Source organism: Pleurodeles waltl, chromosome 1_1 (genome assembly GCF_031143425.1).
Source record: "Pleurodeles waltl isolate 20211129_DDA chromosome 1_1, aPleWal1.hap1.20221129, whole genome shotgun sequence".
Lineage (NCBI taxonomy): Eukaryota > Metazoa > Chordata > Amphibia > Caudata > Salamandridae > Pleurodeles > Pleurodeles waltl.
In genome coordinates this window covers 650,607,277-650,635,254 of record NC_090436.1, presented here as the reverse complement: position 1 = coordinate 650,635,254, position 27,978 = coordinate 650,607,277, and positions in this window count along the sequence as shown.

The window sequence follows — 27,978 nt, the reverse complement described above, 5'->3', positions numbered from 1 at the left end:
GCACCCTTGCACTCAACACACACTACCACCCACAACACAACCACCATGTCACATAAAAAGCACCTACACTTCCCAGATGAAAAGCTGAGGGTTATGGTCGATGAAATCATCAGGGTACACAACTGTTTGGAGCACAGGTACAACAAACATCCATAGTCAGGAAAATGGAGTTAGGGCAGAGAATAGTTGACAGGGTCAAGTCAGTGGGCAACCATCCACGCACAAAGAAGGACATCAAGAAGAGGTGGAACGTCTTTAGGGGGAAGTTGCATTCCATGCATCATGACACCAATTAGATGTACTGAAGACTGGCAGTGGGCCCCCACCTCCTCCCTAGAGTTTGCAATGTGGGAAAAGAAGGTCTTGGCAATTCTGCATCCTGAGAGCCTGACTGGAATACCAAGAGGACTGGAGTCTGGTAAGTAACTAACACTCTCCTGGCACCAAGCACTACTCCCCACCATGCTTCCTCACTACCATATCACTACCCAAGTCACCCTACACACAACTCCACCTCACACCTAATCACCTCACATCCCTCCTCTGTATGCCACACCAACACACAACCGCAATACCCACACAGTACCTCCCAAGCACATGGATAGCACTGCCAACTACAATCACTACAAATTCCACAATGCACCTGTCAATCTACAAATAACCTGCTATGTCCACTGCACAGTGTAATTCCTGCATGTATAACTATTACACCTGCCACTTCGACTGAGGACCAACACATGACAATGACAGAAATGCAATCCCCGTTCCTCAATCCCCAGTGGAACAAGGGACCTACCCCACAATCCACCATCCACAAACAATGCCTGCAGTGCTGCATCAGCCACTGCCATAACTGGGAATCAAGTCAAGCCACTGTATGCATCAGACAAAGAGACAACCAATCAAACCTCCACGAGGTAACACTTTTCCAATTTCTCCATAGGTACCCCTGCCACTGCCACCATGGAGATGGTGCCAGGGAATGCCAGCCCAGGATGAAGGCCCCAGTGATGACTTCAGCTCAGGATGTCTGGACATTGACAACTTAGGTGACCCATCGGGGATACCTGTTCCGTCCACCACTCCCAGCCTCACCTTGCCCACATCCTACCCCCCCCCCCACTTTGTGGCAATAACAGCACAGCCAACCCCTTGTACCCAAACATGTGTCACAAGGACTGGTCAATCAGTAGTGTGCCCCACAGTAGAGGGACCAGAGTCGACCCCTCACACCCAAGACAATGAAGGTCCTGGTGACACTGGAGGTGGGAACACCATTGTGTCAGTTGCATAAGCACGGGTGGTAGGGGGCTTGGGAGGGCATTTGGGGGCAAGAGGAAGGGGCAGCCAAGGGAGCCAACTGACCTGGACTCCATCTCCCAAGTCCTGGAGAATACCAGCAATCCCACGACAAGGTGGGCCAAATACTTGCCATCTTGGGGAAAAACCAAAGGCTGCCGAGGGAATGCTACCAGGAGGCCATGCAGCAGTGGCAGGCACTCAATGACTCCATGGCCACCATTGCAGGGGTGCTCAGGGACCTCCCCAACATCCTGCATCCAACCTCCACCTAGAATCAGGCCCGTTCCACTGGCAACCCCTTATCTGAGCCATCAACATCAGCGGCTTCTAGTGGATTGGAGGCCCTGCCAGTGCAGCCACAGGCCGCTGACACCCCTCACTCTGTAGCTGATCGCCCCCCTGCAAATGTGGTCATCCATCCAGGCATCCCACTGGAGCAGATGCAAAGACCAAACCCACTGCCAGGAAGTGATCCTCTCCTGAACATCACCCTTGTGTGCCACTGACACACCATGTTGACTGTTCTATTACATTACTCCATTTTAACTTATGGCCCTTGGACACTGGACCTGCACTACCTACAGCTACTCCATCCACTCCGATAATTCCATCCACCATGGCCCCACTCAACAATGAATGGACAAAATATGCACAATAAACACTGTAGATCACAGCAAATGCATTTGTGTATTTATTTTGTGATGTACAAATGTGTGTTCAGCAAAATGTAATATGTAGTAATACTTCTCAACCAACAGCCAGTGCAAATTACTGTCGAGGGATGCATCCACTGCAGGGGACACAGTGCAACAGGGAGTAGTCAGTTGAATGAGAGAGAGTAGTCTAGCCACACACCAGAAGAGATCAAGTAATCAAATCTGAAAAATGCACAACACAGGAACACAAATCAGGATGTGAGGCATGGTAGAACTCTAAGCACATATCCAGTCCATAAATGTGTTGGCCATTGTGGATTGGCAAGGCAACAGGCCACAACTGATTACACTTCTACATCGACAAACACGTTAAGTACATGACTAAATAACTGTAGCTGACAGTTGTAATGGGCTCAACTGAACAACTTCAACGGTTAGCAAAAGCAACTTGACATGAATGTCTCAGGCTACTGCTAGGAGAGAAAAGGATACACTGTAAACAGTCCATAGCTAGACTCACATCTGGACATGAGATTACACATATCACACTACAAACTGTCCTCAATTGCACTGCTCCTGGCATACAATCACATGTCTATCGCGACCCACACAGAGGAATGGGTAAATGGAACATCTGCACTGATGTAAATGGCCAGAAGGGGCTTAGTAATTAATCCATGTGCAAGTATATCACCTGCCACAACACACACAACATACCTGTATGTCACGGGGAGTACGGATTGATCAGCTCTGTCCTAAACTGTGCTGCACCATCCTCATCTGCCTCCTCACCATTTTGCATGTCACCATCACCACCCACCGGTCCAGCGCCCACCTCCTTTTCTGCCAGAGACATGGAGACACATTTGTGCATTAAGTAGGCCAAAAGTCCTTTCAATCACATGCCTCATCCTGCTGTGGGCCTCAATGTAACATGTCTCGATATCCGTGGTAGGGAACCTCGCTGGTGTTAACAGCCAGGGTAGGTTAGGATAGCCAGAGTCACCTGTACAAATAAAGGCAGGACATGGTACAAATCAGGGACAACCAAAGTGAACAATGTGTTGAAAGGTGTTACAACAGAGACACACATCCATATTGATACCTACCAATGAGACAAGCCCTCTCTCTCTGTAGACGTGCCATCATGTGTGGGAAATTGCTGTTCCTCATTATGTAGGTATCATGCGCAGATTCCGGAAAGTTGGCAGTCACTTGGGAGATGTACTAGTCTGCCAAACGTTAATAGAGTGAACGTTTTTCTGGTTCCTACATACTTGTTCGTTTACAGAGGGAGGAACCAAAGCAATATGGGTGCCATCAATTGGGCCTATGACGTGAGGAATGTGTCCAAAATCATAGAAGTCTGCCTTTACATTGGCCAAATCCGCAGTATGGGGAACCTGATGTATCTGTCCATGTGTTTTGGGAAAGCAGACAGTGCATCCTTCAAAACAAAACTGAATATGGGCTGTGATGTCCCTGCAGCCAAGCCCACTGTGACCTGAAAGGACCCTATTGCTAAGAAGTGTAGTACTGTCAAGACTTGTGCTGTGTGAGGGATGGCATAGTGATTGCGGATGGCAGGCAGTAGATCTGGTTCCAACTGGGTACAGAGCTTATGATGGTGACACGATTCAGATGGTAGGTCTGGATGATGTGTCTCTCTTCCAAGGTAGTGAAGTCGACTTGAGATGGTACACCAGTGCATTTCTCATTCTCCTCATTACATGGTATCTAGGATGAAGAGGTGAGAATGTCAATTGTGATTAACACTCCACAAAGGTTAGATGTACAAAATGTTGTGCCACAAACCAAATTACGCATACATGCCTGCACATGTGGCACACACTACATTGTGTATGCAGTAGGGTCATTTCTGTCATCCCTGCTGGCCATTGTTGGCCCTGTACATTGTTTGTGCCACACAACACACGTGTTATGCCCCATGTCGTCTGCACATATGGGTCCCGCATGGGCCATGTATGTAGATGTTACAGTGATCTTTGGTGCAACACCACCTACGAGGCAGCTAGTAGGTGTACATTCAGTTCATGTAACCTCCACCCATATTACAGCACTGTGCGTAGAATGTACCAGTATGTGCCCATGATGGTACAACATGGGCCTGGGCAGCATTCTGTACATGTATCAGTGCCATGACACACTTATTTTCCAACAAGCCATTTACTGTACATAAAATGTCAGGCGCCTGTCCTGCAGCACAGGACAAATGTTTAAGAGAGGCAAGTCCACTGGTGTAAGCCCTCATGATGATAGGCCGTTGCAACCGCCGTGTAACTTCTCCTTGGTTAACATTGCTGCCTTAGGGGGACTGGGGCCAATGATGATCACCGGCGTTGGTGATGGTCATGTATGGGTTGGTCATGAGCACCATTTTCTACTACTTAGCTCACTTGACTCCTGACACTCCTGCATGCAACACATCCACTTTGTGAGCTGCTGTGTACTATCACTGGGAGCCATCATGCATTGACCTTTAGGTGATAGGGCGCCTGCCTTTACCCAAGAAGAACTGGAGAAGCTAGTTGAAGGGGTCCTACCCATGTATGGACAGCTGTATGGGGTCCCAGAAGAGCCCCATGCCATTGTCGTTTTGGTAGGGGTCTTTGTCATTGTGAATGGTGTAGGCATAACGGCTTCGGAGTACATGCATGCTGGGTGCATGGATATTAGGAGTGTGACCTATTACGATGGATGTGTGTCTGATGTGTGTAGGCCAATGCTGCCTACTTTGTGTCAGTCATAATCACATTCTCCTCCTGTCTGTGCCACTCATCCAAGTCAGCACCAATCAAAAGAAAGGGACTTGGTGTGCCATCACCAAGCAAGTGCAGACCCTGGGGGTCCACAGCCAGTAGCGCACCCATTGTAGGAAGTGGTAAGAGGACCTGCAACGCTGGGCCCGGAAGACCATGGAGGAGCAGTTGGGGATGTCCACCTAATGAGGGAACAGTGTCCGTCAGCCCCTGACCCTCCTAATGGCCCACATTTTGGCAGTGGCCTACCCTGAGGTGGATGGGTGCTTGAGGGCAGCACAGCAGCCACAAGGTGGTGAGTACTGAATGTGACCTGGCCCTTTTCAGGCCTTAAGTGTGATTGAGTGGGCTACTACTGGATTACTGTGATTGTGGACTATGGTATATGCACAACAACAATGGGTATCAGTGACCCAACCAGGGCAAATACGATTGATGTATGACAAGACAATGCTATCAATGGATTGAAATGTCACATTATACAAGGTTGGGGCAGTTTTGTCAACTTAAGCATTGTGTCTGACCAGCTCCAACCATCGGAATCTGTGTATCAGAGGTGTAAGTGCAATCACATATGTGTTAGTCTTCTACATGACCTGAGAATGTCTTGGTTTTATACAGTTGCTGCTATGGACTGATTGTGGGTCTAGATTTGCAGTACTAGAAAAAGAAGGGCCTCAATGGGACAGGAGTGTGGGCTTTGATTTGTGGCTGTGTGGGAGTTGTGTGTGTTGGTAGTGCTGGCTGTTGTGCCTGGAATGCATGTATGGGCGCCTGCCATTGGTACAGCTGCTACTGATGTGTTTTGTGTGTGTGATATGATTGTGTGGTTCCATGCATGTGTGTACCTGAGTTGGCCAATGTACGTGGTGTGATGTGTTGTGGTGGTGTTGTGTGCCATTGTGTGGTTGTTGTGTGTTCGCCGATTTGTCTGGTGATGCCTATGTCATCTGCATTGTGTGTTGTGTGGGGGTAGTGTGACATTTGGCACGTTGTATAGGTGTGTGCTGTTGGTGTTAGGATCCGGAGGCCTCCAAAACGGCCCACACTCCCCCCGCCAGGAATACACGAGACGACAAACTTTACTCGTTGGAAGAAGTATCTTTTATTTCAAAAGACATAATTCAAAATGACTCATACTTCAATAAGCCAAACATCAAATAGCAAGCATGGCAAGGTTAGTCAACAGGAAAAACAGTTTTTATTTACATGTTACTGAGAAATTCTTGTGACCATAACCAATCTGACAGGATCCCTTCCTGTCCTGAACCACCATTTGGACCACACAGGTGACCCATGTGTCACCTGTATCCCAGGAGGGACGGTTACCCCGACTACACGGTACCTTGTCCTCCAGTTTCGGGTTCCGCCCCCCCTCCAAACACCAATCAGCCCTGGGGTGTAATGGGGGGAGCCAAGAGCTGGAGCCCCATGTTCTCCCCCAGCGATCTGAGGTCTCTTACCCCCTGATCTGGTGTGTACATCCGCTGGTTGGCTCAGAACTTCAGGATCCTATCCCAGATGTCCTCCTGGGGGCCCCACCTTGGGGAACCCCTCCTATTGTTTCTAGTCACATTTTTTATCTCAATTTCCCAACTTCTTTCCAAACTACTAAACATAAAGGAGAGGGTGGGTGGGACAATCGCGGGCCGCACGCCAGGTCCCGCCGCCGCACACAGGAAAAGAAGGTCTAGCCTTCTTGGGGGGGCCTTTAAATAGCCCCCCACCAGTATGCGCCGGCCGGAACCGGCACACGGCGAACGCCGGCCCCACGTCATGCCCCCTGCAGGATTGACTTCCGCTCTAACGCCTCGCGAGGCGCCAGGGCGGAAATCCGGCCGAACTCCGGCACCCCCGGCAGAAGGAAAGGGGGGGGAGTGCCCCAGGGCCTTGGAGGCCCCGTCTCCTAACGGGACGCGCCCCCCCACTGCGGGGCGGGCGCTTTTCCCTAGGATCCGGAGGCCTCCAAAACGGCCCACACTCCCCCCGCCAGGAATACACGAGACGACAAACTTTACTCGTTGGAAGAAGTATCTTTTATTTCAAAAGACATAATTCAAAATGACTCATACTTCAATAAGCCAAACATCAAATAGCAAGCATGGCAAGGTTAGTCAACAGGAAAAACAGTTTTTATTTACATGTTACTGAGAAATTCTTGTGACCATAACCAATCTGACAGGATCCCTTCCTGTCCTGAACCACCATTTGGACCACACAGGTGACCCATGTGTCACCTGTATCCCAGGAGGGACGGTTACCCCGACTACACGGTACCTTGTCCTCCAGTTTCGGGTTCCGCCCCCCCTCCAAACACCAATCAGCCCTGGGGTGTAATGGGGGGAGCCAAGAGCTGGAGCCCCATGTTCTCCCCCAGCGATCTGAGGTCTCTTACCCCCTGATCTGGTGTGTACATCCGCTGGTTGGCTCAGAACTTCAGGATCCTATCCCAGATGTCCTCCTGGGGGCCCCACCTTGGGGAACCCCTCCTATTGTTTCTAGTCACATTTTTTATCTCAATTTCCGCCACAAGGGCGACCAGGGCCCAAAAGGTCCTTCGCCCACCCCACCCAAAAAAAGGGGGCTGACCAAGTCTCACCTGTATACGGCAAAGAGGTCTGGGAACAGAAGTCCCCCGCCCCCCTTCACCTTCAGGACCAGTCGCTGTAGGTGAGCGACTCTCAGCCCGACGATCACCACTGTGTATGCTGCGCAGCCCCTGCCGGCATGGGCTTACGGAGCGGAGGCAACCTGTAAGCCGCCTGCCAGACAAAGGAGTGACTGAGCACTCATAAACCATCCTGCTACTGAAACAGAAGAAAACAAGCATGAGTGTGTTTAACAGAAGCGAGGCATAAGCGAAGCAGAATAGCAATTTCCAATGCATCACCGGCTGCATACAACGCCAGCAGCAAACAGGGGGAGGCCCCTAGCCGCTTGCTCCTGCTTCCCCTGAGAACATACCGGCGTTTGCCGCCGCGGCATCCGCCCCTTGAAGAAATGACCGCCAAATAACCAGTTGGGAGCCGCAGTTATTCCTGAGTCCGTCGCCCTGTCTGAAGAGAGCTAATACCGAACCCGTTCATCTTCACCCGTGTGAAGGAAAACCTTTGCTGAGGAAGTGCACCCCTCTCCCACAGGAAATGGGGGTTACTGCCTTACAGATTTCAACTGCCCACCAACAGGATGCCTATAAGTCAAGTGAGCAGCTGCTTGCCGTGGTCCCAGCAGAATGTTGCTGAAGCATCATAGGGTTCTGGCCGGAACAGGCCTCCTAGGGAGTGGGACCACAGGGGTTCCAGCGACAGGGCGAGAGAGAGACGACCCGCTAAGATGAGGGAGAGAGAGACAACCTGCAATTGACCCAGCGAGGGATTGCTATGCCCCCCGCTAGGCTTGCATTGGGCAGGGAAAGGAGCCCCAAGGCTCGAGAAGGGAGGGGCTCGTGTAAGCTGTGCCATTACCCATGAGATGTGAGTGCAGTCATGCTGGCGCACATCGGTGCCTCTCTGCCAACACCACATGATGAAACAGTGCCCATTCACGGAACAAAGAGATATGTTTTTGCCAAACATACCGATGAACCCAAGGACAAGGAACTAACTAGGTATCATACGGGTACCTCTTTGAATTGCCCGAGTCATTTACGGACTCACAGTAGCTTGGTTACTGTAAAATTGGTATTCATTGATCTGACCTCAAAAGGATGAAGGGATGGGCTCCCAAATGATTATGTATCTCACCCGCCATAGGTGAGAGATAGGGTGGCCCGGGGCAGGAGCCCCCATCCCCCTCAATTCGAGCCACTAAGGCAATGAAATATGTTCGTGTATCAGCCTTTCACCCCGCGATGCAACCAAAGGACAACAGAAGCTCCATCTACCAGCACCCATTGCTAGTTACCTAAGATGCAGACACTGTGGCACCATCAGGGTGTTAAGGAGCCTTCCCACCCTATTTCTTGCCAGACCTTCCTTAAGTGCTGGAAGTGCACTACAGGTAATAATGCAAACCCTAGCTGGTCAAGCTATCCCAACCCCAGGAGCCCCTTTAGGAATTCCGTATATGACTGGGGTTCTGTTTCTACCGCCCAGGCTTTAAAGGTTGGAGAACACCGACAGACGCAGAGTAGCATCATGTACTATTGCAAATCCTGCGGTGAGCCATGTTAACTCGGCACCCTAAATTACCTATATGTAATGCCCCCTCCAATTATTGCTGAGGAAAATTGCTCCTGTGCCAAGAGAGTATTTGGTGCCGCCATTGCCTTTTTGTGAGGCCTAACCGCTGACCTCGTCCCTGCCCCTAGTTTAAAGCAGGAAACGGGGATATACATTATTGCTATGTATTAATGCTTGAACGCGACCAAGCCCAGCCCCCTACATGCTCTCCGAATTAGAGTTTGCTAACAAGGAAGACCTACCCTTTGATTGCATTCAATGCACGTTGGATTCAGTGTACCCCTGTGCTCACTTAATGTACCCCACCTGGAGCCTGCATGGTTCCTTACCAGTGCCAACATGACCTGCATGACTTTAGCAACTGAACATTTTATTTGTTCCCTCCCCAAACACTCCTCAATGAATTTTCACCTGCAAATAACCACATTAGAACCAGAATGATCAGCAATTAGCACGACCAGCATCTCCAACCTGCTGCTCCCAGAAGTACAGGTCACCAACAGACCTTTGTGACAACTGATGAGACTGTATTAAACAACCCAGGACAAACCACTGCTTTCAGGAGGAAATGCTCAGAAGAAAAAAGGCCCCATCACCCCTTAACACCCTTGTGAACAAAGCACCTCCAGCCTGGGGACTTTCGTCCCTCCCTAAGAAACAGTGAGGCGTCTCGCCTGTCTCGCCGAGAAGGTGAACCCTTGATAACAAAAGGCGCTAAATCTACACTCGGGAACAGGGATGCTGTTAGAGTACATATGTAGACCCATCACCACGGATTCATACAGTATGTGTGCAGATTAAGAAATGATTCTAAACTGAGATCGAACTACCTCACAGGAGAGTACCGAGTTCAAAAGCAACTGTAGCCAAATGTACTTATGCGAATAGCAAGGTACCCCTTTCAAGTAACTTCAAAAATCCTTTCACCCGGTGAAGGTGGGCCCCAATGATTTTTATTTTTCAACTGGGGGAACGAGGTACGACATTGAAAAGTTTGAAAACCACTACTCTATAGTGATGCCTGCGCCCATCCACTTGTGTCAATGTCAAACTGTGACTATCCCAGTATTCCTCTTTTATGTCCTCCCTTTCCAAGTCCGTGTTCTGTGTATTCTGGACCACCATGCCCTGTATAGCAGAAATGCTCCTATCTTGCATTTGTGAACTGCACTGAGCCCTTGTATCATTTTTAGAAAGGCCCAACAGGGCTATATTTAGTCCCGCACAACATTAAAACCCAAATTATTAGAGACTTGGGTAACAAAGCCTGGTTATGAAGTTGGGTGCAGGGTTGATGACGCAGTTTGCAGTAAACTGATGAAGTGTCATGTGGACACCAAATGCAGAGGTAAAATAAAGGATTTTAAAATACATTTTCTAAATTAGCCTTAACGCCGGTGGCAAACAAGTTATCCCTGGGATCAAGAGGCATATACATTTATTTAGACCAATAGATTAAGACCAAAGAGGTAACTGCTTTTATGTGACGAAGATAACATTCCAGGAATAACCAATAATTGGAATTTACAAGTTAAACACGGTATCTCCGCTTGCCAATCACAGCCAATAGACATGGCTACGCAAGAGGCACCCAAGGGGTGTGGAAAGACACCCATTAAGTTACGTTCACGCCTTACGAGGAATCAACATAGCAAGTGATGAATTATCAAACCCAGAGTATGCATGCAACTGACAAACAGTTTTACCATTGTTTAAACAAGTCACCATCGTGTGCTGATGAGGTCCATCTTTAAGGGCGATGGTACATGCGCTCACCATAACTTTCCAACGCCACGCAGTGCTCGCGTCAAAACAGGCTTAATACGAGCATACAACAACCACTCGGGCAAATTCAATGACGAAGCTAAATCAACGGTTATCAACTACTCTATTTCGCCATCTCTGAAGGTAGCGCTCACGACGCGATGACTAAGGCTAAGGAATACAGGGTTAACGGAGGCAGGAAGCAGGTACGCCTCTCCTTTTTCCAGCTGTGTACCGGAGGGCCGCATTCTTACAGCGGGACTATTCCACGAGCCGTGCAAATGTTGAGGATGTGTCCACATCTAGTCCTAATATAAGCAAACGGTTGAGTCACAGAACCGCACCAGAAAACCTCCAGTGCCATGTACCAAAGGGAGGCCTCCACAACTAGTCCAGAAATGACCCATCCCCATTGGAACGGCGGGTGGCCCAATCCGCCCAATCCGCAGCCTCAACCCGAACATTTAGTTCCAACTCTCCTCAGAAAAATAGCGCGCGCGATATGTGCGCGTTCTCGCCAGACAAGCCCGTGCACGCCACTCCTCCTCGTTTTCACCTCCGCCTATACGTACCTCCCTCTTCTGGGAGGCGGGGGGCAATCGGTGCTGCACGAGGCCTCCAGACGCAGGACGAGGTTTTCGTAAAAGTCACGGGAAGCGGTAGGGCACCGGAGACACTTTAGAGGAGGGGGGCAGGAATTCAATATAGGTGAAAACACGGTGAAACAAAGGGAGACGCCCCTGGCACGACAGGGCCTGTAACCGCGGCCAGTTTCCGGAATCGGCAACTGCTAAGCGCGTTTACGCAACATAATACCGGGAGAGAACCAACAGAGGCACGGGCACTCTTTACACGAGAAGATTCGTATCGTGACTCTTTGCTCACACTCCACTGACTGTAACCTACGCACAACTCCGGGAAGCAGGCAACCACGCTTGGACACCACTCGACCCGCTACCCACTTTGTTGTACCCAAAAGGTGGCAACTCACTGTACTTTATAATGCACAGAACCATTCACTGTGCATGATAATTTGAAAAGCTGTAACCAACAGAACAAGGCAATGCTCAATGAAACAAAGCACGAAAACGATCACATCCCCAGCGGCTCCCTTACTGCCTAACCCGGTTAGAAGCACCTGGTGCGCGCTATATGTGCCACCGCAATCCGCACTCAAGATACCATACTGAACCAACCCTCAAAGAGTGAGCTCATCCGGTGACTATCTAAAATAGAAATGGTGCGTTTTGCGTTCCCATCTACACTTTCAAAAAGAAAAATGAAAAACACACGGAAATCTTAGCGCCACTTAGTTATTGTCCAATCCGCCTCATACCGGAGGAACGACCGCTCCGCCGACTCCAAGTAACGTATGTGTTCCCTGGCCAGCCTCACGTGTTACCCCAAAACAACGCTTCAGTCCCCCTCACACAGGTGGGTCCCCCGTCATGAAATACGCCCTTGGTACCCCCAAGCATCTGATACCACCGCATAATAAATAATTCGGAGCCCCCCTCAGTCGGCTGATCTCCTGCGGTCCCTGGTGACCGCCGTGCCCCGAGCCCACCAACAGCCCGGCAGCTCTTCTCGTACCTGTCTTCCGCGACCCAGAGGCGCAGTTCTTCCAAGAATAACAATCGCGGGCCGCACGCCAGGTCCCGCCGCCGCACACAGGAAAAGAAGGTCTAGCCTTCTTGGGGGGGCCTTTAAATAGCCCCCCACCAGTATGCGCCGGCCGGAACCGGCACACGGCGAACGCCGGCCCCACGTCATGCCCCCTGCAGGATTGACTTCCGCTCTAACGCCTCGCGAGGCGCCAGGGCGGAAATCCGGCCGAACTCCGGCACCCCCGGCAGAAGGAAAGGGGGGGGAGTGCCCCAGGGCCTTGGAGGCCCCGTCTCCTAACGGGACGCGCCCCCCCACTGCGGGGCGGGCGCTTTTCCCTTGGATGTGTGTTGTCTTTGCTTGTTGTTGTCGGTAAGTGTTGTCATGTGTAGGTGTGCTGTGCAATGTGTTGGTGTTTGTGTAGCTGTGGTTGTGATGTTGTGTGACTCTGTGGTGTTATGTACATGTGTGTTGGCTTGTGGCAGTGATGTATGTGTGTAGGGTGATGTGTATACGGCACATGTGTGATGTGCGTGGTATGTGTATTGTTCGTGTGCATGTGTGTGTTTTGTGTGTAAGTGTTTGTGTGCATTGATATGGGGGTGTGGTTGCGTGTGTGTGTGTCCTTCGTTAGCCATCCCAGATGTGTGTGTTGTGTTTGCATGTGTTCTAATACCTTTCCCTCCAATTTGTGCAAGGTGTGTGTACTTATTGTTGTCATCTTTGTCGTTGCCATTGCTAGTTCCGAAGACTCAGGGCGAGCAGGAGCAAGTTCTGGTTCCATGTTGGCTTTGGACGTTGGCTTTGGACGTGACAGTGTTCTTGAAGGTGAGTGTCTCTTTTTATATGGTTTGTTTCCGCCAGGGTTTTGGTGGCGGTGTGACCGCGGTGAAAATCCTGATGGTATGCAACCTCGTAATATGCCATTGGGAACATGATCCTCACCGGTCTGAAGATACCTACCGCCATCCGGTGTGGTCGGGTGTGTTCGTCTCAGTATACCCCCATGGTCATAATATTGCGGTCTTCTCTGCAGACCTGGCAGCGGTGCAATCACCATCTCCACCATGGCAGTCCTCACACCTTCAAACTCGTAATGAGGGCCATAACCTGCAAACTACACAACTCTGAGGAGTTTGCCATAAAGAACCCTGGGGTTCATCCTGATTATTAATGCTGAGTCTAAGGTACTAAGAAATATGCCTATAATAAGAAGCATTAGGATGGATCCCAGCACTTTATCTAAGCAGCAATAGATGTAATGATGTGGTTCATTTTTGTTTTTGGAGGTTACACTGGCTCTTGTGCCACTATAGGTGCACAAGGATGCAATCTAATCCTTGCAGTTATACTGCCCATAACACCACAACCTACACGAGAAATGGAAATATCTTTCAAAGCTCTTATCTCCTGTGCCATCTACAAAAAATGTGCAGCATATTAGACTTCTCATGACTGTTTTCCTCATTGAAATCTACTGGGCTACCAATAGGGGGGTGAAGGTGAGAATTTCCAGTGAATCATTCACCATGGTCAATAATTACATTTCGTTGAAGAAACCCCATGAGAAATACTCTCATTCTACCTAGGAAGTGTAAAATGATATGTTAATTAATAAGGGTCTTTCACCACATTCTTTCAGGATTTGTTCAGTCACTTCAGCTCCACCCACAATAAAGTCACGATAAACTGTAAATCCTGATTCATCTATTATGACCTCCGCCATGTTTTTTTTTGCAATTTGCTTTTTCTTCTGTAGTAAATCATTTCAATTCTAAACATTTCTAACTATGCACCTGCTTTAGTAAGTAAACCTGTGGCGATTTGCCATTTCCTCTGAGAATCAGCTCCAAAAGAGGTTATCAGGGGAGATTGAGAGTGCATTGGTTTATTTATGTATAAGCAAAAAAATAAAAAAATAGGCCCACAATATGCTTAAAGAATATTGAAAATCGAACTGAAGCTCGGATTTTCATGGCTTTATGAAGGAACTCAACCTTCAGATTTATTCAGGAATCAAATATTCTGATTTTGTAAGTTCTTTTTTTTTTACAATGTTAAGCACCTTGTTAGAAATGGGGTCTTTGGATGGCAGTCAGGTTACCCCTATTCCAAGCAAGGTCCCTCATTCTAGTCAGGGTAAAGGGTAATTACCTTCAGTTAACCCCTGCTCACCCCCTTAGTAGCTTGGCCTGACCAGGCGGCTTAACTTCAGAAGCAATGTGTAAAGTATTTGTACCAACACACACAGTAACCCAGTGAACCCACTACAAAATGACACCACACAGTTTAGTAAAATATGTAATATTTATCTAAACAGAACAAGACCAAAACAATGAAAATCCGACATACACAAGCCAAGTTAGGAATTTAAAAAGAAAAAAAGTCTTAAATCCTTAGAAAACAGTGAGAACGCTGTTATTGCACAAAAGTACCTGGGTAGCATAACAATAAAGTAGCACAGGCGAGAGTGCGTCGGAAAAGGCCAGCGATGAGCCAATTTCTTCTCTCCCGCAAGAGAGGGATGCGTTGATCCTGGATCGGCATCTCGGGTCCAGGCAGGCTTTGCATTGATTTTCTGCGCGCAGTGATGTTGCATTAAAGTCCGGTCGCATGGTGTCAAGAAACCGTGCTGCGTGGGGGCTTGCATCATTAACAGCAGCCGCTGCGGGTGTTGTGCATTGTTTCTCCAGCCGCGTTGCATCGATCTCCCAACCGCGATGCAGGTGGAGTGTCGATTTTAGCCACAAGGCTGGCGGCGCATCGTTTATCAGCCTTGGGGCAGGTAGTGCGTCAAAAGTTTCCCTTTAGGTGGTCTTTGCGTGGATTTCTGTCCTTTTCCACCAGCTGCAACTTTCAAGGGCCCAGAGACAGGTTAGGACACAACTTGCCAGGCAGGAATCTCAGCAGAAAGCCCGAGTGCTGGCAGAGAGGTCTTTGTTGTCTCTGAGACTTCAACAACAGGAGGCAAGCTCAGTTAAAGACCTTGGAGATTCTTTACCAGTGGGAAGTCACACAAAAGTCAGTCTTTGTCCTCTCTCAGGCAGAAGCAGCTACTGCAGGCCAACCCAGCAAAACACAGTCACAGGCAAAGGGGCAGTACCCCTCCAGCTTCTCCAGCTCTTCTCCCTGGCAAAGGTTCCTCTTGGTTCCAGAAGTAATCTGATTTTCAGGGGTTTTGGGTGCTCTTCTTATACCTCTTTCTGCCTCTGAAGTAGGCCTACTTCAAAGAGAAGTCTCTGTTGTTTTCAGGATCCTGTCTTCCCCAGGCCAGGTCCCAGACACACACCAGGGAGTTGGAGACTGCATTGTGTGAGGGCAGGCACAGCCCTTTCAGGTGTAAGTGACCACTCCTCCCCTCCCCTCCGCCCATATGGCCCTTCGGGATATGCAGGCTACACCCCAGCTCCCTTTGTGTCACTGTCTAGAGGAGCGGTGCAACCAACCAAACTATCGGACTGACTCAGACAAGGAATCCACAAACAGGCAGAGTCACAGAATGTTTTAAGCAAGAAAATGCCTACTTTCTACAAGTGGCAATATCAAACACACAATCTAAAAACCAACTTCACTAAAATTGTGAGTTCAGAGACCCTAAACTCCATATTTCTATCTGCTCCCAAAAGGAATCTGTGCTTAATTGATATATAATGGCATCCCCCATGTTAACCTATGAGAGAGATAGGCCTTGCAACAGTGAAAACCGAATTTGCAGTATTTCACTGTCAGGACATGTAAAACACAGAAGTACATGTCCCACCTTTAACATATACTGCGCCCTGCCCATGGGGCTACCTAGGGCATACCTTAGGGTGCTTTACATGTATGAAAATGGTAGGTTTAGGCTTGGCAAGTGTGTACACTTGCCAAGTCGAATTGGCAGTTTAAAACTGCACACACAGACACTGCAGTGGCAGGTCTGAGCCATGTTTACAGGGCTACTAATGTGGGTGGCAGAACCCGTGCTGCAGGCCCACTAGTAGCATTTGATTTACAGGCCCTGGGCACTTCTAGTGCACTTCACTAGGGACTTACTAGTAAATCAAATGTGCCGCTCATGGAAAAGCCAATGTACACATATAATTTATACGGGGAACACCTACACTTTAGCACTGGTCAGCAGTGGTAAAATATCCAGAGCAAACGAAACAGCAAAAATAGAGTCCAGCACAAAGAAGCAACCTGGGAAGTAGAGGCAAAAAGTTTGGGGAGACCATGTAAATGATGCCAAATCTAACACACCCAGATATCAGTTTTTCTTGCTACATTTGACAGTCCTTTCAGAAATATCTATGGGCTTCCTTTACTACATCATGCAAACCTTCAAGTGCATTAAGTGGTCTAACATAGTTATATTCATTGACTATATCACTGCACTTGTGGATTTGACAATGGAAACTCAAGCTCATCATGCATATTCTGGCCTTCCTTCACATAATTAAACACTTTGAGAACATATTCAGTCCATTTTTCGCTAAATCCTCCCCTGTCTAATATGTTTCAACATTCTCAATTGTGGCATCACTTGAAGCAAACTTGCTGCCAGTGCTATCAGAAATAGCACCCATCCAGCCTTACCTTTCCTCTGCAAAATATACTACTTACGAATCTGTTCTCAAGGCCATTATGTAAGTTTAAAATAGGGCTCCCAATTATGGAGCTTTCTCAGAGAAACAATTTCTTTCCCATTAAAGATGAAGCATTTATTCTTTTTCAAAGGATAACACTTCAAAATCACTTTGCTTCTGGACAGTATAACTGCAAAGAAGGCACTACAGGGCTAGAGCAATGGTTAACTTTTATCCCTCCATTTCAGATGTACAAAGTCTTACATAATTACCTTTCAAAATCATATTCTATCTGGCCCTGAAAACCTGACATGCGTAAAAATGCTTATCAATTTATGCCAGAGGGCAAGGACAATATTACAGTCCAGGGCTTCAGCCACATTGTGGAAAAATTACTTTTTCTGTGTGGTCTCTCAAGATTTTTTACAATTTATTGACCCGGTTTTGCATATATTGTAACTCTGTGAAACTGCCTTTCAGTTCTGCGGTGTGTGCAATCTGTCCTTAAAACTAAACTACCCTGTAAAATTGACTTCAGCCAATTGCCTTATTTACGTTGCCATTGTACATTGGTCCAGAAATTGTACCAGTGGCTTGAAGTCATTTTTGAGCTGTAGTGTTATAGCATCCAGACAGATGCAGCCATAAGGAACTGCAACCATTAATTCCCCATGCTACCCTTGACTTTCTGCTTATGTTCAAGAAGAAGTGAAAAGCAGTTCTACCGCTGACAGAGGGGAGTCACTAGAGGAAGAGTCAAAGTGCAAAGTATTTCTACAACACACAAACAATAATCAAGTGAAAATACAACACAAGAAAAATTCTACTACAATTTAGAATATTAGAGTAACTTTTAATAAAGGTTTTATCACCAAAACAACAAAATCCATTCAGTAGAACCAGTGTTATGAATTTTTAAAGTTTAAGGTGAAACTAGTGCCTAAAAGATCAAGGTGCCAACTGCATACATCTAGGGCCAGATGTAGCAAATGTTTTTCCCATTCTGTGTCTATGGGAAAAAGTGTTTGTACATATGGCCCCTAGTATTTTGAGACGGGGTCAAAATCTAAAAATATGGCTGACCGCAGTGGAGGCAAGTCCTATACAAAAAATGGAATGGCACCTACTTTCAGACTACAAGACATTTGGAAAAAAAAGCCTATGAGAAGGTCGAAGTTCAGTGTGGGAAAGCTGCAGGCAGTGTCCACGGAGGAGATACTGTTGTTGGGTAGCTACTGGACAAAAGGAGGTGAAGATTTTGACATTCAGACGTAGGGCCTGATTAAGAGTTTGGGGAGTGGGGTTACTCCGTCACAGACATGAGAGTTGTGGTTTCACTGGGGGCTTATAAGAGCACTGTTTGCGACCCTATGTGATTGGTTACCAATAGAGGTTGGTTGTTTTTAAAGAACAGCAGACCACCATCCCTGCATTTGCATTTCCAATTGTAAATTTGTTGTTTTCAAAGCAGCCATGTTCTTTAAAGGAAGCTGTGATGCTTTGAAAAAAGGCCCATTTGGGATACATCAGTGGGAACTGCCTACTCATCTGATCATCCTCCCCCAACAAATTCACAAAGGCAAAGCTACACGAAACGGACAGCTTCCCCTTTGCAAATGGGTTGCTACCTCCTTTGAGAAGTCAGTAGCTCATAAATGGCTTGTGATCACAAATGCAGTCATAAGACATCTCAGGGTGATTCTCAATCAGAAGGAAATGTCCCTTTCAGGACCTTTCCTAATCGCAGTTTGGGATGAGTCCGTACGTAATGATTGCAATCGGAAAAGGGCTCTCTTAATTGCAACAGGCATTTAGTAGACAGTAAAAAGCCATTTTGTTGTTGCCAATTTAGTGATTTTGTGACTCACAGAATTTATAAGTGCAAAATGTACATCTAACCCCTTTCTATCTATTGATCATGAAGTGCATGAAGTAAACTATTGTCAAGGAAGAGATTAAACATCTGATTAACATATTATTGTTGTTGTAAATATAGTGATGATAACAGGCATTTCCGTGCTGTGATATGCCCTTGGGTTTAGGAATAAAATATTAAAGGGGAAAGAAATTAAAATGATGTCTCATCACGGATCCCTGATTTGGTATCACAGTGTGTGTGTTCTCTTAAATAGAATTAAAGTTGGTATTTTACCAGCTTGACATGAAGTGGAATAAGCACATTGTTGATGGGGAATAAAGTCAGCAAGATTACACATTCATAATAATGTTTTCAGTAGCATAATAACAATGAAATGCCATTTAATGAAGATATAAAACGGTGATATGCTTTGGATGTGTCTGCACTGTTCTTGGGATTTGAAATAAGTAAGTCAATTCACAAGTAAATCAATTGCTGCAGCCCCTTGCTGGTGGCTTTCATGTAACGTGTGGTACTGTGAGCTGTTATTTCTTCAGTATAAAGCGGTCGGAGGCAAAGGCAATGCAGAAAAAGTTCGTGACAGTTAAATGGGGTCTGGGTAAAATACAGTAGATATTAAAATCAGAGTTTGCTCTTCATTGCTTCGAAGTCAAGTGCATTAGATGTCACTGGGACCAGCCACCTCCTGCTTTGTCTGCTCCTGTCTCCGTCATTAGAATCCAGGGCTGACATGAATCCTTCTCTCTGGAGCAGCCTTGAGGTGTTCTTATCTCAATCTTTGGTACTGTGTAGTTGAGTGAGGTCACACTATTAAATAGCATCTGTTTACTTTCATTTTAGCAATGATCTTCAATTGCAATGAATTTTAGGTTATGAAGATAAGTCCCAAATAATAAAAGGCATGAGTCGAGGAAGCCTGTGTGGTTAGTACCTTCTGACGCAAGATGACAACTAAGTTTACTAGTGAAAGCACTAAAGGGCTTTCATTTTATTACTCAAGTGAAGTGAAGGTGGCAAGGACTTGTAGCTGCTACTCTTTTCTCTTTCTTAACTCTATGCAGTGCCTTGATGACTCTTAGTCTCAGTATCATGATGAAAGTAGCAGGAACATAAAGCAAGCAGGAGCGGTGGAGCGTTGTTTTTTCATAATCTTCATTTCTTGCTGCTCCCCTAATCACTCAGCAGGCTCGATTTTAGGGCAGTGCGAATGGTGCGGCCGCAATGGATGCTGACCTGGGGAGGGGCCGCTGACCTTAGGGGGCTTGCTGTGTTTAGGAATAATTTACAAGTTAAAAACACCTGCTGCAGAGTTCCTTGTGATACAGCTTTCAGCAGCAATTGAAAATGTCAAGCTAACTCTTCTGATTAAAGCTCCTGCTAGAGAGGAAGATCGGAGTTTTGTCTAGTGGCAGTTTTGACTCACTATATAGTAGTACAGAGGGTTTATATACCTGCTGCAAACAACGTGTACCATGCAGATCTCTATTTTATGCACAAAGTTTAGAAGATTACTGCTTTCGTCACAGAAATTCTTTTGGTACCGCAGTCCATAAAATACAGCCCTAACATAGAACAGTGACTGTTACAAACTGTTGTCAAAGAGCTGCACGCAAGATGCATAAAAAGTGTTAGGGCATTATGGCCCTCATTCCAACCCTGGCGGTCTCTGACCGCCAGGGCGGAGGGCAGCGGAAGCACCGCCAACAGGCTGGCGGTGCTTCCTACGCTATTCTGACCGCGGCGGTAAAGCCGCGGTCAGAAAAGGGGAACCGGCGGTTTCCCGCCGGTTTTCCCCTGGCCCAGGGAATCCTCCATGGCGGCGCTGCTTGCAGCGCCGCCATGGGGATTCCGACCCCCTTCCCGCCAGCCTGTTTCTGGCGGTTTTCACCGCCAGAACCAGGATGGTGGGAACGGGTGTCGTGGGGCCCCTGGGGGCCCCTGCACTGCCCATGCCACTGGCATGGGCAGTGCTGGGGCCCCCTAACAGGGCCCCACAAAGACTTTCACTTAGCAGACAGTGAAAATCGCGACGGGTGCCACTGCACCCGTCGCACCCCTGCAACTCCATTCGGAGCCGGCTTCATTGTTGCAGGGGCTTTCCCGCTGGGATGGCGGGTGCTCTTTTGGAGGGCGCCCGCTGGCCCAGCGGGAAAGTTGGAATGGCCGCCGTGGTCTTTTGACCGCGGGGCGGTCATTCGGCGGTGACCGCCCGCCGCGGTCAGAATGACCGCCTATGTTTTTTCCCCTAGTCTTTCATTATCTATTCCGAATGCTGCTTGAAAGGATTTATTCGGTTAGATATATATTCCTATTAGTAAAGCCAGCCTTTAACAGTGCTTTAAAACAAATGAAATGTGTGGGAGAGAGGGGCTTTGGAGGGACGAGGGGCACTTTTGGAGTGTGGTAGTTAGGGAATTCGAGGAGGAAGTCATGGGGGATGGCAAAAATTACTGTCCCACTGGGCACCACCGGTGCTAAAGCTGGCCCTTTCCTCAGCTATATATTAGAGGCTGCTCAGAGATTAAGACAAGGATAATGGTTCTCAAAGGCATACATAAAACATAAAAAATCTCAGCTAATGCATGAACTGCAAGCAATGCACTATGAAAGTGTCATGGTCTACGTTTTTTGAGCTTTGCTGTCTACGATCCATCAATTAGTTTAGAGAAATGCACAAATATAAATATATGTTCATTTAGATGGTACAAGTGCATAAAATCAGGAGCCATACCATGAAAGGCTTTGCTGCTGTAGCCTAGAGCCGAATTGCCTTTTTTCCTTGGGGCACCTGCAGTGCTTAAAGTGGATTCCTTTAACCAATTAATTTATTGAGTTAGCACTTTATTTTTAGACAGACAGCATAGCTCAGAAAGAGACACACGCTGCCCACTGTTTCTGAGCTGTAGTGACTGTAAATAAAGAGCTAACTCAGCGTAATATTGGTTTTATATTAATTCATGTCATGCATTGCAGACGCATAAAATTGGCCCTCAGCTGTGCGCTGCCGCATGCAATGGCTATCACATATATGCCAACATTTTAAACCTGTAAAGTGTGAATTTTGAAAACAAAATCGGGAAATGTATCTTTTCCAGTTACTACTTTTGAAGAAGAGACAATTTTAGGTGGGAGTCCGCTAAAAAAGTGTTTTAAGTAATCCGTAGTCTCCAGCCTAAATCGGGTCTGTTGTCAGGTGTGCTGTCATGATATGGCCCAGCGGCTTAACCCTGCTCTGAGCCAGCACAACTGTTCATGCTACAGTCCTTTATGATAAACTCTGGATAATGGGTAAGTAAGCAGTTTTATCAAGAACAAGAGAAACTTTTCTGATTGTGGCACAGCTTGAAAAATAAATCACTTTAAAATGTATCAACAATGGCACCCTCAAAAGCTTGATAATCATCTAAAACATTTTTTTAAATAAATGCACTGCAGTGCTGCTATTTATTCTGCTTAGGTGAACCACAGTGAATTACATCTATGATGACTAGAAAATGCCAAGTGAAAAGGGAGAAATATGGGATTTAAATCACTATCTACATTACAGATGGGGGAGTAGTGATTTGGGTTTTCTACAGTGCAGTCAGTGAGTACCTTCGGATTATATACTAGCAATAGGATTCCAAAATCAGGCACGTGGCCCCACCTGCATCAGTCTGCGTTCACATTTAGCAGAGTCTGAATGATCAAAACATTTTCTCCACCCCTTACATTTTCTAATATTTTGAGTTACCCTTCGTACAGTACATAATACAGGGGGAGACACAGAGCAGGACCTAACCGCTTCATGTTTTTCTGTATTAAAGCACCTGAAGACCCTGAATTTATCCCTGTTAGTTGAATAAGTTACTTTTGAGTTTCATGGATAAGGCCAGAGAACTGTTCCAAAACTCTCACGCATTTCCTCGGTTGGTATACAGGTTCACTGCCTAGTAGGTGGCTGGTTAAAGAAAATGCTTTTGGATAACCTAGGGCCTGTTTTAGATCTTGGCGGTAACAGTTCCACTGTTTTTTTTTTTCCGATGGAAACCCCATCTGCCTACTAGGCGGTCCACCTGCCTTATTTAGATGTTGGCAGTCCCATTGCAGATAACCTTCCCAAGCATGTTGATAGTGCCATAGGAGAAAGCGGCTGAAGGCAGGACTCCATCCACCCTTCCTGCTGAGCAGCTTTGGAGGTGCCTTCCTGCCAAGCCAACTGTGGCGGCGCTACCTCCATACCTGAGTTGGCGAATTGGGGGGAATGAGGTAAAATTGTACCTTTATTTCCTGATTCCACTTCTGTTTTTGACTGGACACACTGGACAAGACCTTCCGTCACTGCTGCCACTGAACCACAGAGAATAAATGACCCACCCTTCGTCAGACCTGAAGTTAGGGAATCCACATTGCCAGTCTACGTTGTCTCTGGTTACTGCTCATGAACTCGGGACCACTGCAGTCATATACATGTCACAGTAATTTTTTTAAATTACTGTGACATTCATATGTAGGGAACACAATTGTTTCGGACATGGATGGGGGCACACTGGTTCGAGGCATATATTGCACACATATACAGATGTCATTTTGGTGTCAATATTCATTGCCAAATGAGTGCTAGTACCACAATGCCATACAATTCACACTTATAAACTATGTCCTTGTGTGCACATGCCAAGGGGACCTGTACATGTGAGGTTGTGCTTCCAGTTGTGTATGTGAGTCAGTATGTGTATGTGTGTGTGTGATTGGATTGGCTGGTTGAGGTGGAGGGTGATGGAGTGAGTGATGTGGTTATGTCAGATTGTGTGCCACTTGCATATGGGTTTGATGTTGTGTATGTTTGGTTGTGCTGTTGTGTTTAACATTCAGGTGAGTGTTGTTGTTATGTGGCAGTTGTTGTGATGTATGTATTTGTGCCTTTGTGTAACTGCGTTTGCGTAGTAGAGTGTGCAGTTATATTGGTTGTCATGGTTGTGTTGTGTTTGGGTGTAGTGTTAATAGTGTGTGTATGTTGTGTCATGAATGTATGGTAATGTGTGTTTTCAGCATGTATGTGTTGTGTTGGAATGACATTGGATAATAGTGTGTATGTGGTGGGTTGCATAGTGTGTAGTGCAGTGGGACACATATCTAAGGTATCCAAAGTACATGTGTGTGCAACTTACCTCTCTTCCACAGCCACTGCCATGTCCAATGTCCATTGTGTCCCCTGAAGGCCTCCCTACATCAGAAATCCGCCATCAGTATATCACCTGCAGGACTGTAACATCTAAACATGGTTAACGGCTCAGAAGAGTACTCCATCTTGGTGGTCAGTGGCTCAGCCGCAATACAGCTAAATACGTCAGTCGAAACACTGTTTACTTGAGGGCATACTCGGGTCCACCTCCATGACGGATTGACTGTAATACCGTCAAGATCTCAACTAGGCCCTTAATTTGCATTTAATTGCATATTTAGCCTTTGGTGGATGTGTGTTTGTAGTTCAGTCTTAATGCTAAATTTGGTAGGGTAATCTTTGGTGTATTATCCGCAGAGAACATTGTTGTGATCCCTGAAATCTCCCAGTCCAACAAGGAAGTTTCACTTCACTGGCCCATATTAGTGAACACAAAACCACCATGTAAAGATACACACAGAAAAGACATAATGGAACCATCTGGAAAAAATATTCTATTAGGATGCCATTTGAAGTTTAGAATATCCCTCAAGCTTCTTCTTCTACGTCATCTAAACTGCAATAGTAGGAAAATAAAATGCATCCCTCCCATGAAAGATTGTGTAATTTTTAGGTCAAATTAAAAAAATTATTTTCTACCCTTCAAGCAGAGTACAGAAATCACCAATGGAGGCATATCTTATGTGAGAGCTTTCTTGTGTCTGACAGTGTGGGCCTTTCCCTGAGGATCAATGTGCTTCTGGCTCTTTCTTCCAATGAAGGAGGTTTGTTGCATGTGTGTCATCACTGCATGCAAGTTCCAGCTGCTGGGTGCTAGAGGATGTATGGCTGTGCACCACTGTGCTTATCCAGCATTCAGGGTGCAGGGTGGTGAGGTATGCTGCCAGCAGGGTGGAAAGTATGCAGCACCCGCTAGAGTGCTTTGTGGTAAGAAGACAGACATTGGTGCGGTATGAGGTATCTATGACAACTCGCTTTTTAAGATGAAGAGTGCTTTTTGACTCGAATAAGAGATCTGAATGTCAGCAATCTAATCGCCTTTAGGTCTAATGAAAGTTAGGGGACCTGGGATACAATGCCCAAAAAGGAGATCAAAGGGGCTGAGCCCTACTCCTTTCTGTGATATCTCCCTGTAAGCAAACAACAGGCATGGCAAGAGAAGATCCCACTTCCTCTTGACTGGATCAGACAGAGTCCCCATCATGCTCTTTAGGGTCTTCTTGGAGCTCTCTACCAAATCAGTGGTGTGGGGGTGGTAAGCGGTGGAGAAGTGATAAGTCACACTTACCTACTCCCACATAGCCTTCATGTAAGATGAGATGAAGTTTGTCCCCCTATCGGAAACCACAGTCTGTGGAAATCTGTAGTCTGTTACAAATTGTGACAAGAGTACTAGAGAAGACCCAAAGTGATGATAACAGGAACCTGCACAAAAGGTATGATGCCTCCTGGAACTGCTTGATTGTGGATCATCCTGGATCAAATATGCTTCCCCCAGCAGGAGGGAACCATTGGGGAGTCAAAGGCAAGCCCAGACTCCCTTAGAGTAGTGGCACTAGTCCCCTACCTACCACAGGTAAAAAGTACCCACCAGATCTAAGGAAGCAACATCCACCTGCCCCTCCGAGGGATCGCCCAAAGACAGGTGGTTCAGTGCATTCTGGGAAGGGTAGTCCAGCTCCCTGCCAAGTTACAGCTGATTTCCACTGAACCTCCAGAAGGGGATTAGCTTCTCCTCCACCTTACCAGTACCAAGACTTTTTGGTGGCCAGTCTAGTCACCACCACTTTTACTCTATGCTGGAGCCAGCTTGAGGGCACACTTCAACACCTTCATCCAAAGTCACCTGTTGTCAGTTTTTGCATCCGTTTCCTCACCCACACCATCTCAGTTGTAAAACTAGGAATCACAGTTCCTATTCAGCACTAAGGACAGCCAAGAACACCTCTGTACCTGAGACTAGGTGGAGTTGTTTTGCCCGGTGAATGCTGGTCCAGGGGCCCACCACATTTAACCACTAGTGGGCTCATACGAACTCAATATGCAAGTGACCGAGAGTCACAAGTACCATTTTTCAGCACCTTTAGCTCCTGCATTCAGACACAAGCACAGTCAGGACACCTCTGCACCAGGCCCCTATAAGCCAAGTAAAATTGGTCTGACTGTTGCATCTTGGTCTTGTGACCCGTACATCCTTAACTATGACTGGGTTCCTCTGAGCTCACTGCTCTTTGCCAAACTACCAGGACTGAGCTAAGGGTTTATCATTGTGAATCCTACGGACCATCTTTGGGGCACTCTAAATGTATTGCATAGTGAAGCTGAGCCAGCATCACGGTGTAAAACTCCACTTTCCTACATCAAGCGTTCTCCTTGATTCCTCTACATAAGAACAAATACTTCATTAAGTTTCAGTTTTTGAATAAAGTTCTCATGTGGTGTAGGATCCCACAAGGACATGCTGGAAGTCCTTTAATGTTTATTCACAACCTGGAGAAAGATCTTTAAATGTAAGGTTGCCCTGTAAGTCAGTCTGAGTGCAGTATATTGATGATCACTAGCATCTAAGAAAGAGGACTGTAAACTTGATACAATTGATTTGCTGAGAGTGGGCATAAGGTTGCTCCAACTAAATGCAGTTCTGTAAAAAGGACGTGATTTATCTTGGACACTATATTGAAAAAGGTGTGAGGAACTTCTCAAAAGAAACACAATTTGCAATTCTGAAAATAAGGCCACCAACCACCCAGAGGGAGGCTTGAATGTTTTTAGGAATTGTTAACTACTATCGTCAGTGGATTTCAAACACTTCTTTGATTGCAATGCCTTTAGTGATGCTGACACAGAGTGATATACAAGATCCAGTACCACTTGCAAAGAATGCTAGGTTATAATCTAACCTTTTTTTGATTTTGTCACAAAAGAAGTTGCTGTGCATTATTGGTCGTTACCTAAAAACCGCATAAAATCAGCTGTATTGGATCCAATAGCTGTATGTTTTTCAGGCTGTTTGAAATCGGTTGCAGCCGTTTGTGTTCCCACTGAACAAACTGAAGGAATAGTGATGGGTCATATTTTAACTGTAGGTATCTCTCACTCGGTTCTCACTAGGTAGAGATTCTATTGACATGAGTGAGAACACAGCGCATGACAAATATCAGTTTGACACATTATTAGCAAGTCATCCTTGCTGCTGAAAACATCTCTATTAGGAGGTGTAGTACCTTGAACCCAGCAACACTGCTTTCTATTTCTATTTCAAACAGAAGTTGCAAAGGGAGGAAAATGGGGGAGAATGTTGAAATTGATGATAAATTAGAGCATGACTGCATAGAAGTTACTGAGTTATGTACCAAACCAAGACCAAACATTAGAGAAACTACTTTGAAAATGGCTGATCTCACAAAATTTGTTGATGGTTCTTGTTTCAGATACCTTCCTGAAACACTGAGGCCCCTATTTAAAGGAAAATGACAGAGCGCGATGTTGCGCCAAAATTGGCAGCACTGCGCTCCGTCATTTTCACAACACAGGGATGCACTGTATTTAATTAAACAGTGCACCCCTGTGTTGTCCCCTGCACTAAATTTAGCTGACAGAGCCAATGCATGCATCCTTGCACCATCGTGCAAGGATATCTGCGTTGAGGGGCTTAATTGTTTATATGTGGGAAGGTGTCCCTTCCTGCACATAAACAATCACTAATGGCGATTTGGCACTTCTGTGCAGCACACATATCAGTCTAAAAGTGTCATTTTAAAATGATTGTTTATGTGCAGGAAGGGACACCTTCCCACACATAAACAATCATATCTGGCATTTTGCTCTTCCTATGCATGATGCACAATGCAGCACACATAGAAAAATAAAAAAACAAGGAGGAATAAGAGTATTCCTCCTTGTTGCACCTTGCTAATGTGACCTGTAGGGTGGCAGTAGGTTTTGGCGCTGCTTCAGGTTTACAAAAACACATAAATCTGAGGAAGCGTCAAAATGCAATGGGTGTTGCTGTGGCACGCCTACAGCAACACCCATTGCAGGCCCCATCCACGCAAAGGGCTGCGTGTGAAGGGGTCATA